Source organism: Nymphaea colorata, chromosome 10 (genome assembly GCF_008831285.2).
Source record: "Nymphaea colorata isolate Beijing-Zhang1983 chromosome 10, ASM883128v2, whole genome shotgun sequence".
Taxonomy (NCBI): Eukaryota; Viridiplantae; Streptophyta; class Magnoliopsida; order Nymphaeales; family Nymphaeaceae; genus Nymphaea; species Nymphaea colorata.
In genome coordinates, this window is record NC_045147.1 from 8,710,139 (window position 1) to 8,718,327 (window position 8,189).

The window sequence follows — 8,189 nt, forward strand, 5'->3', positions numbered from 1 at the left end:
AACCTAAACTGGCTAGCAGGACTTGGATAAGTTTGCCCTCTCACTGAAAGTAGAAGAATCTTGATAATGGCTGACCACTGGATGTAGGATAGCTACCAATTTTATACTTCTTCCTCGTCCAATATTGTTTCCTGAAGAATAAAATGAGATGTTCATATCAAGTGCAGCAACAGAGAAAGGAACAAAACTCTTTGCTCTGTTTTACTGCATTTGCTATCGTGTGAGACATTACAACTATAGAATGTAGAATGTACCGTTGAGAAGATCAAAGGTCAAATGAATATAGAAGACACTTTAGCATGTCAAATGCGGCATACACAGTTCTGCGCCATATAAGAAGCTCGACTTGTTGTTTTTTCAGCTTATATTTTCATGCATAATACTCCCTTAAAAGGTTAATGCATTCATACCTAGTTCCGTAACAAATAATGCTCTGAAAGAAGCACAATTAAGAATGCAATAAGGTGAATGCAGCATGGCCCTTTCTACCAAGCCTCCTTTACAATACTGTATTCAGACCTAGCCCTCTCTTTGGTGATACTCCAACATATCAACTAGGTTTAAGCACTCTTCAAAACCTAACTTGTTCATCTAATTCCCAATCACATGCAGTCCGTGCTAGCTACATGAAAGTGACTAAATTTAATTGATGCATTCGTTTAGTCATCTATATAGCTTTGACAAAAATTTTACACTCAGTTTACGACTGGAGATCTATTATGACATGTCTAGACAATTGCATAAATGAAAGGAATTGCATCATGGATTCATAAATACATACATCAGTGTCCAATGAAAGCAGTCTACAACTTTCCATAGATTGAGTGAGAGAGAGAGACAGTGATACGAAGTTTGCATTACACAACAATGTCTTGAGGAGTACACATGAAAAGTTAGAAAATGCACTCTCAAGGTTTCTGTATGTGATTGTGGTTTTATGAGATACAATGTGCTTTTTGTCTGTAAGAAAGCTAAACATTGCACAGAAATTCATGAGAAATGAGGGGAAATGATCTCTCAAGCTTTCCATATGTGATTAATGATCATTAAAATCAATGAGGAAACACATAGGTTTCTCTTTAATGAAAGCAGTCTCTTGCACAAAAATTCAAGAGAAATGTCGGACATTGGTGTATCATGGTTCCAATATGTGATTACTGATCATTGCTACCAACAAGGAAAAATGTTTTTCTAGAGCATATCCTTCCCTAAGTAGAATGTGTACAATCATGGCCAAGCTTGTCTATAGCTGAATATTGAACTTTCCACAAGCTTTACTTCAAAATCATTGTTCATATATGGCACAATCAAAACTAAAGCAGTTTCTATATTTAACAAGGATTTGAACTAACCTTTCTTTCTCAAAGACAGAAATGATTTAGTACTTGTGTAAATCGATGATGGGTTTCCTTAGTATTTCAGCACGTGCAAATCAACATTTTCACTTACCAATTTGGGGCATTTACTAATTGACCCAAACTTCAGAGGTATTGTCGGAATTTATGAACTGTTCTAAGCCCGCTGCCTGGTTCACCACAGCTTAAGAGTAGCCCTCCATATCAGTATATATGCATTCTTTACCATCGAAGGTGTGCTCTCCTTGTACCGTCTTGCAGGCCACTAGGACCTTCTCCCTATCAATTTTTGAGTAAGGAACTCCCATACCAACCATGATTTTATCCTTCTCCTCCAAGTAGTCAAACTTGTAGCCCAGTCAAGGTTGGGAGTGACAATTTCTGGCTCCAAGAACTGGGGCACTGGTATGTAACCTCTCCCCCTCTCCTTGTAATCGGCCTATGATTTCATCCCCAATGGTCTGATATCCCTCAAAACCCTTGCAATCGGATCTCGAAGGACCCTTCAGAATTTTATGAGGATTTTCCCTGATCCTCAGACTTGCCATTGGTAAGAGAATGCCCAACGTTGAACTTGCCCCCTTTTGGAACATGATTGCAATTCACCAAGGGAAAAAGGTCACCAACTGTAATATCAAATAGTGGTGCCTATGATCTTCGTTCCCTCCCGTCTCTACATCTTGCTTTGAGTCGCCAGCCTCGTCTCCTCCTTGATCACCTGACTATTCATGCCATTCCCCCACGGCGGGTTCCATGGCTGCTTTGCACTCCTTCCATTCGCATGTGAGGCCTCCAGCAAAGCGACTTAGCGCTCTACCGATAACTCCACATAAACATAAGAAGAATTATGTGTACCTTGCCGTTTGACTATTGGCGATAGGGCAATGGTGCCTTTCTTGGGTGATCGAACGAATGTGCCCCCATGGCCTAAATGGTGCTTCCCAATTCCAACTATTTCTTTTTCCAACTTGAATCGACATGAAGTATGAACGAACATCCAAGATTTCATAAAATCTGGCTCGTTCCTTTTTCATCAACATTAACGATTTTATGGCCATTTTCTTGTAGGTTCTCTTCACTTCCTGCAATCTCTTGCTTCATGACCTCAACGCAAGGGAAATTATTGTTGCTACCATAAAAAACGAGTTGATGACAGACCTTAACCATCTCTTCGTCTTGAGAGGCGGACACTACCTTTGCTATTTGTTCTCCATCCTTGTATGACAACTCTAGAATGTTCTCAGTTCTGATCATGTTACCATCCAAGTTGTTAAGCAATTGTTCCAGCAGGTCTTTGAAAGCCTTTTGCTGTGCCATTATCATTCCCAATCTCTTATCCATGGATTCTCGGGAATGCTCGATCTTCCCAACCTTCCTTTCCATCGCCTCCGTGAACTTGTCCATGATTTGGTTCTCTTCCTCCAATTGTTTGCAGAAGGATTCAAGAACTGCGGGATCCTCATCCTCATCAACAGACAATGTGAAGAGGTGGTTTGGTTTGGTGAAGAAGACGACCGGCTCTGATACCATTTTAGCCACCACCTGCTAACATCCACCTGCTACAAGAAAACACTCACCCACACACACTGCCCAAACCCTGTTAGAGCAACCCTCACCAGAGGAAATCCCTAGTTCATCGATAACCCTAAGGACCCCCACAATTCCCTTATTTATAGTGATCTTCTCGATCAGTCCAGTAGACCCGATTCTTGATCCGAACCCTGGACTGTAACAGTCTCCAACCTGGTTCTTGAAATCGAGAGGCTCCTCAACTCGAACCGAGATGTCTCCCCAACTTGGTTCTTGAAACCGAGTTGCTCCCCGACCCGGTTCTTGAAGCTGATATGTCACTCCAACTTGGTTCTTCAAACCGAGATGCCTCCCCAACCCGGTTCTATGAAACGACCCCCACTACTAAACTCTGCTATGCCGAGAGGTAAAACTCCATTTTGGGAGGTCGATGCAAGGGCGAATTCATACCTGGGTTATGTGGATGATTGGAGGTGTCATGATGAGAGCTGCTAGAGCCAGTCTAGACTATGGAGTACCTGTCACGACATGCCAGTCAACCTGCAGGGTGCTGCCAGGCCATAATCTCCATAAAAATCAACAAGCACATGACTCTGAACTGTATAACATGCATGAAAGTCTACCTGCAAACCATGCAATATCTCAGGCATAGGGAGCTCAGGACACCAGCTTTGCACAGAACTGCATCAGGTTTTATACTTAGAAGAGCCAATATTTTATCCTTTGTTGAAGAACATCTAGCAGAAATTGACAACCAGCCGTACTTGCTCTGAACAGATGATGGCTTTATACAAAGCTCTCTCCACTTTCGGTGTTGGGGGACAGAAACATGACATCTTATTTGGAGAGGGTAAGAAATTCTATGTTCCCTTGATAGTAAAGGAAAGGCTAACATAATTCTCTCCCTGAACTGTGATTCTAAAAGAGGCCTAGTTTTTTATCATGCTGGGTATAAAGAAAAGCTCACAAACTAAAATAAGAGCGTGCTCTGTTTCCATCAAAGCCAGCAAGGAAGTTTGAGTTTTTTTTTTTATTCTAGCCCTTTTCTTGTCTTGATCATCTGTAGCAAAATTAGGAGCACACATGCAAGATATCAAATGAGGCTTTCCTAGAGAAAAAAAAAATGACGCAGCTTCTTCCACAATTGCCATGGAAGAGGATGCCCCGATTTTCCCACTTATCATGACATCTATCATGGTCAAAGAGAGAGGTCACCCTTTTTCAATAAAAACAACAATCATAAATCGAAATTCTCCACAATAATAAAAAAATATAAAGATTTAAGCTAAATATGCTATGCATAATGTGTGAAACCATAAAGTTTATCTAAACTAATGCAATGCTACACTTCCTTTGATGAATAAAGTTTTATCTAAACTAATGCAATGCTACACTTCCTTTGATGAATACTCTGCTGCTCACAAACCAGTGAAGTGGATGATGCATTCCTCTTTTGGAATGCACGAGGAAGACTGAATGGATCAGGTTAGGAGGGGACATTGAAAGCATGATCGCCAATAGTGGATGTTGGGAGTTTTCAAAGAAGACTCAAAAGGAGGGAATGGTCCACGTATTTTGAGACAAAGGAGTTGAAATGTGGTTGCCCCTGGTAGCGAATAAATATCAGACCACCCACCCATTAGCGATCTTATGATGTAATTGAAATATCGTGGTTGATGGACTACGATTACAAACTTCCTGATACGGATCGTGAAAAATTTGGTCACGGACCCTTTTCTATTCAATGAATCCTCAACGTAGTCCCACCTGAAGAAGGTAACATTCTTCTGTCAAAAGACACTTCAGACAGATTGATCTTGTTTTGTTCATCGATTGGTTGACAACAGGAGTCTGAATTTCAATACTCGCTTTCAAGTAACTCCATAACAATAGAAACAGCCTGACCTTGGTGTTCAGTGATTGAAGTCAGACAAAATATAGTAGTGCAAAAATTCCTCTTTGTTCCCTAGCCCTATGCCTGGCTAAATGTGCGCATTGTGGAAGACTTCTTCCTGTGAACCGAAAAAGAATGAACGGAAGACCTCGTTTGGGTCGAAATCCTCATCAAATAAGTCATTCCTGGCTCTTCTTCTTCTCCTCCTAATATGGTGTTGCTGGTTAAACTGAAAATCTTCAACCAGACCTGTTTGGTTCGTACTGCCTCCGCAATTCACCGTCACTCAAGCACTTGAAAGCTTTTGATACTATCTTCAATGCCTCGTCGGCACCGGGTCCTTATTCTTATATGGATGAACTTTAAGGGACAATTTCCAGTAGGCTTTCTGGACTTCCTCCACAGAGCAGGTCTTCTCAAGGTCAAGAATTTCATAGTAATCCTTGCTCCTCATGACTTGCCGAATCAATGCAGCATGTTCTCGGTGAAATCACATCTACCATTCGAAGAACCCGCGCGTGCCTTCTTTTCTTGCCGATTCGAATTCCCCTCTCATTTCCCTTGAGATATTTCTTCCTTAGAAACTTCAGAATCACGATTCATTCTCTCACAAGCAGCCAGAAGATCATCAACCTGCAAATTACCATCGAGGGAAATCGACCTCTAATGGCGAATTCTTCAAAGGCATTCTCAAAACCAGCGGGCTTTTCTTCTCTCTTTGCCTAATTCTCTTCTCTCTACTCGTCCACTCGCCCAAGGATTGACGGCTTGAAGATCTCCTCTTGCTCCGGCGTGAAGAGTTCTCCACGTTCCACGGTATTCCCCAACTACATTCCAGCGATTAAGGCACAGCCACCACTTCACCACCATGAGGGCTAGAGGCCACATCGTTCCCGGGAAGGCTCATCTTCTTCTAGGCAACTAGGAGGGAGAAGCATACGACTCTAGGCTTCAAATTTGAAAGGTTAGTGTGCTTAACTAAGGGTTGAACCCAGACTTGGACTCTTGAACCCAGTCCACCTAACCTACCTCGTGTCCTATTTATAAACCAATCTGAACTTAGTCATTAGTGGACCCACCTAGCCCGAGCCTAGCCTAGATTGCCCGAGCCACCTTGGTCCACCCCCTAGGCAGCCACAGCCATAGCACCCAAGGCAGCCCGTGAGCACCTTCACAGCCTTGGACCTCTCGTGGTCGGTGGATCTCAGCCTGCAGCTCACACTAACGCTGCCGGCCCTTGTGCACATCGCCAGCCCAACGCACGACCAGGCGGGCACACAATTCGAATGAACTTCAGCGCTCGGGATTCAACACCAGAAGCGAGTGCCTCTTTCGTGATACTGATGCATCTCAATGCCTCATCCTTATTACCATCCATGGATGAAACCATCCGAGTACCTCACACCAAATCCTTCACGCCCCTATTGGTATCGATTTCTACACCGACTATACAAAATTAACCCCCTAATTTTGGTACCAAGATCAGAAAAGAACACCAAAATTCACTGGACACATCTAACCACCATGTTCCTCTAAGTAAAGAAGGTCACCAATGGTACGAACAAAAACAATGAAGCCCATGAAAAATTGGGGATACCCAGGAAAAGTAACCAACAAAATTCAATAAAATGAAATAAATTTCCAGAAAACAAAACTTGGGGACGATCTAAAACTCCAAAATTGATCAAAATTCCGACCTGTGAGTCCAATGAAGCCCCAATCCGACAAACCCCCGTGAACTTGACTCTCAGTTGAAATCAAGCCTTAGTTCGATGAAGATAACTAGCCAAATTCAACAAATCCTGGAAGGGGGTGGGCATGGAAGTGCTTTGAAGTCAGACAAAATATTAAAAAGCTACTCCTGGCAAATAGAGGGCAGGAGCTGGTCATGGCCAGTGAAAATGGAGCTCCACCAGATTCAGACAAGCATGGCATCATGATCTTCATAAAAATCAACAAGCATAGGACTCTAAAACTGTATAACATGCATAAAAGCCTACCTGCAAACCATGCAAACAAAATATAGTAGTGCACCAAAAAGCTACTCTTGGCAAATAGAGGGCAGGTCATGGCCAGCAAAAATGAAGGAGTTCCACCAGATTCAGACAAGCATCCCATGCAATATCTCAGGCATTGGGAGCCCAGGAAAATGAGCAAAGTCATTTAACCCGTTAGGTGAGGCTTCTTGCAAAACATGACCTCCGCCTCCTTTTGTTGCACATGCTCCGGCTTTGTCCTCCTCCTGCTGCTTCGTTTCGCCTGACTCATGATCCATTGAGTTGACAACTGAAGCACTAGATGAAGCGAAGGCCTGAGAATCTAACGAAAAAAACTGAACGCTTTGCCAAAATGGTAAACCGAGTCCCTTCGCTCGAGCATCTCGTTAATGTTGTAACCAGCTCTGAATCCTAGACGGATAGATCATCTCCTCCTCCTCCTCCTCCTCATCCTTGTTCTTGTTAGTATGGAAATTTTATCGTTTCCGTCGAATTGAATTGAGTAGTGGTTGGAAGTAGACCTGTCTTAACAGACTTTCTTATGAGGATGGAGTTCGGTTAAGGGATGGCGTCGAATCTGAGCCAGAAACTTATGTATTGGGTTTCTGAAAATAATCTTTTCCTGGTTTTGGTGTCCGTGAAGATGGATTTTCGCTTGTTTTCTATGTGGGGTTACAGTGTGATTTAACCATCGAGGATCTTTAATGTGGCGAGGGTGGATGAGCCTTCACTGTCTGAATCAAAAGTCTGTCTTCTCCTCTAGGACTCCAACCTACTAGAGTTTCTTCTAGAGACTGCCTTGACCTTCGGTATGCTCATCGAATCCAGGCGTGGGGTGGGCACCCCATTGCTGACATCCTTAAGTACGGTATTAGCAGATTGGCAGCTACATCAGCCACTGCATATACCACCTGGCTAGCATCACCACTTCTCAAATGTCCACCAGCACTCCCAGATACAGCTGCAGCTGCAGCAGATTGGCGAGTGAGTGATCTTGGACCACTGCACATTACCCCTGAAACTGCCAACTTAGCCGTGGCTTCTTCATCCTTTTGAAATTGCATTCTGGACCAGGTTCTTCTTTGCTACCTGACTGATTACCCGACCTAGCTGCTACAAATGTTCCATTGTTGTTCCCTGGTTCTTCATCCATCTCAGTTGTATCAGCTCCTGCTCCCGAACCTCGATGGGTTGAATCCTCATTTCTTTGCATGCTAGTACTTGTAGAGCATCCTGTCAAGGAAAAGATTTAGCAAGCTGTAGACGATATTGAAGTATTTAAGCACCTTCAGGCACACATTGGTTGTTTCTATTTGAGTCGAAATCCCAAACCTTTTTATTAGGTCTCGTATGATATACCATCAAGTGTCCAGCTAATTGTGAATAGAGTGACATATGCGTGTTCTTAGGAGG

The 8,189-nt window shown here is 43.0% G+C and overlaps 1 pseudogene; it reads right to left on the minus strand.

Annotated features, from left to right (window-relative positions):
• Nucleotides 1–4,811: 4,811 nt before the first annotated feature.
• Nucleotides 4,812–6,157, minus strand: LOC116262238 (chaperone protein dnaJ 49-like; annotated as a pseudogene).
• Nucleotides 6,158–8,189: the final 2,032 nt, after the last annotated feature.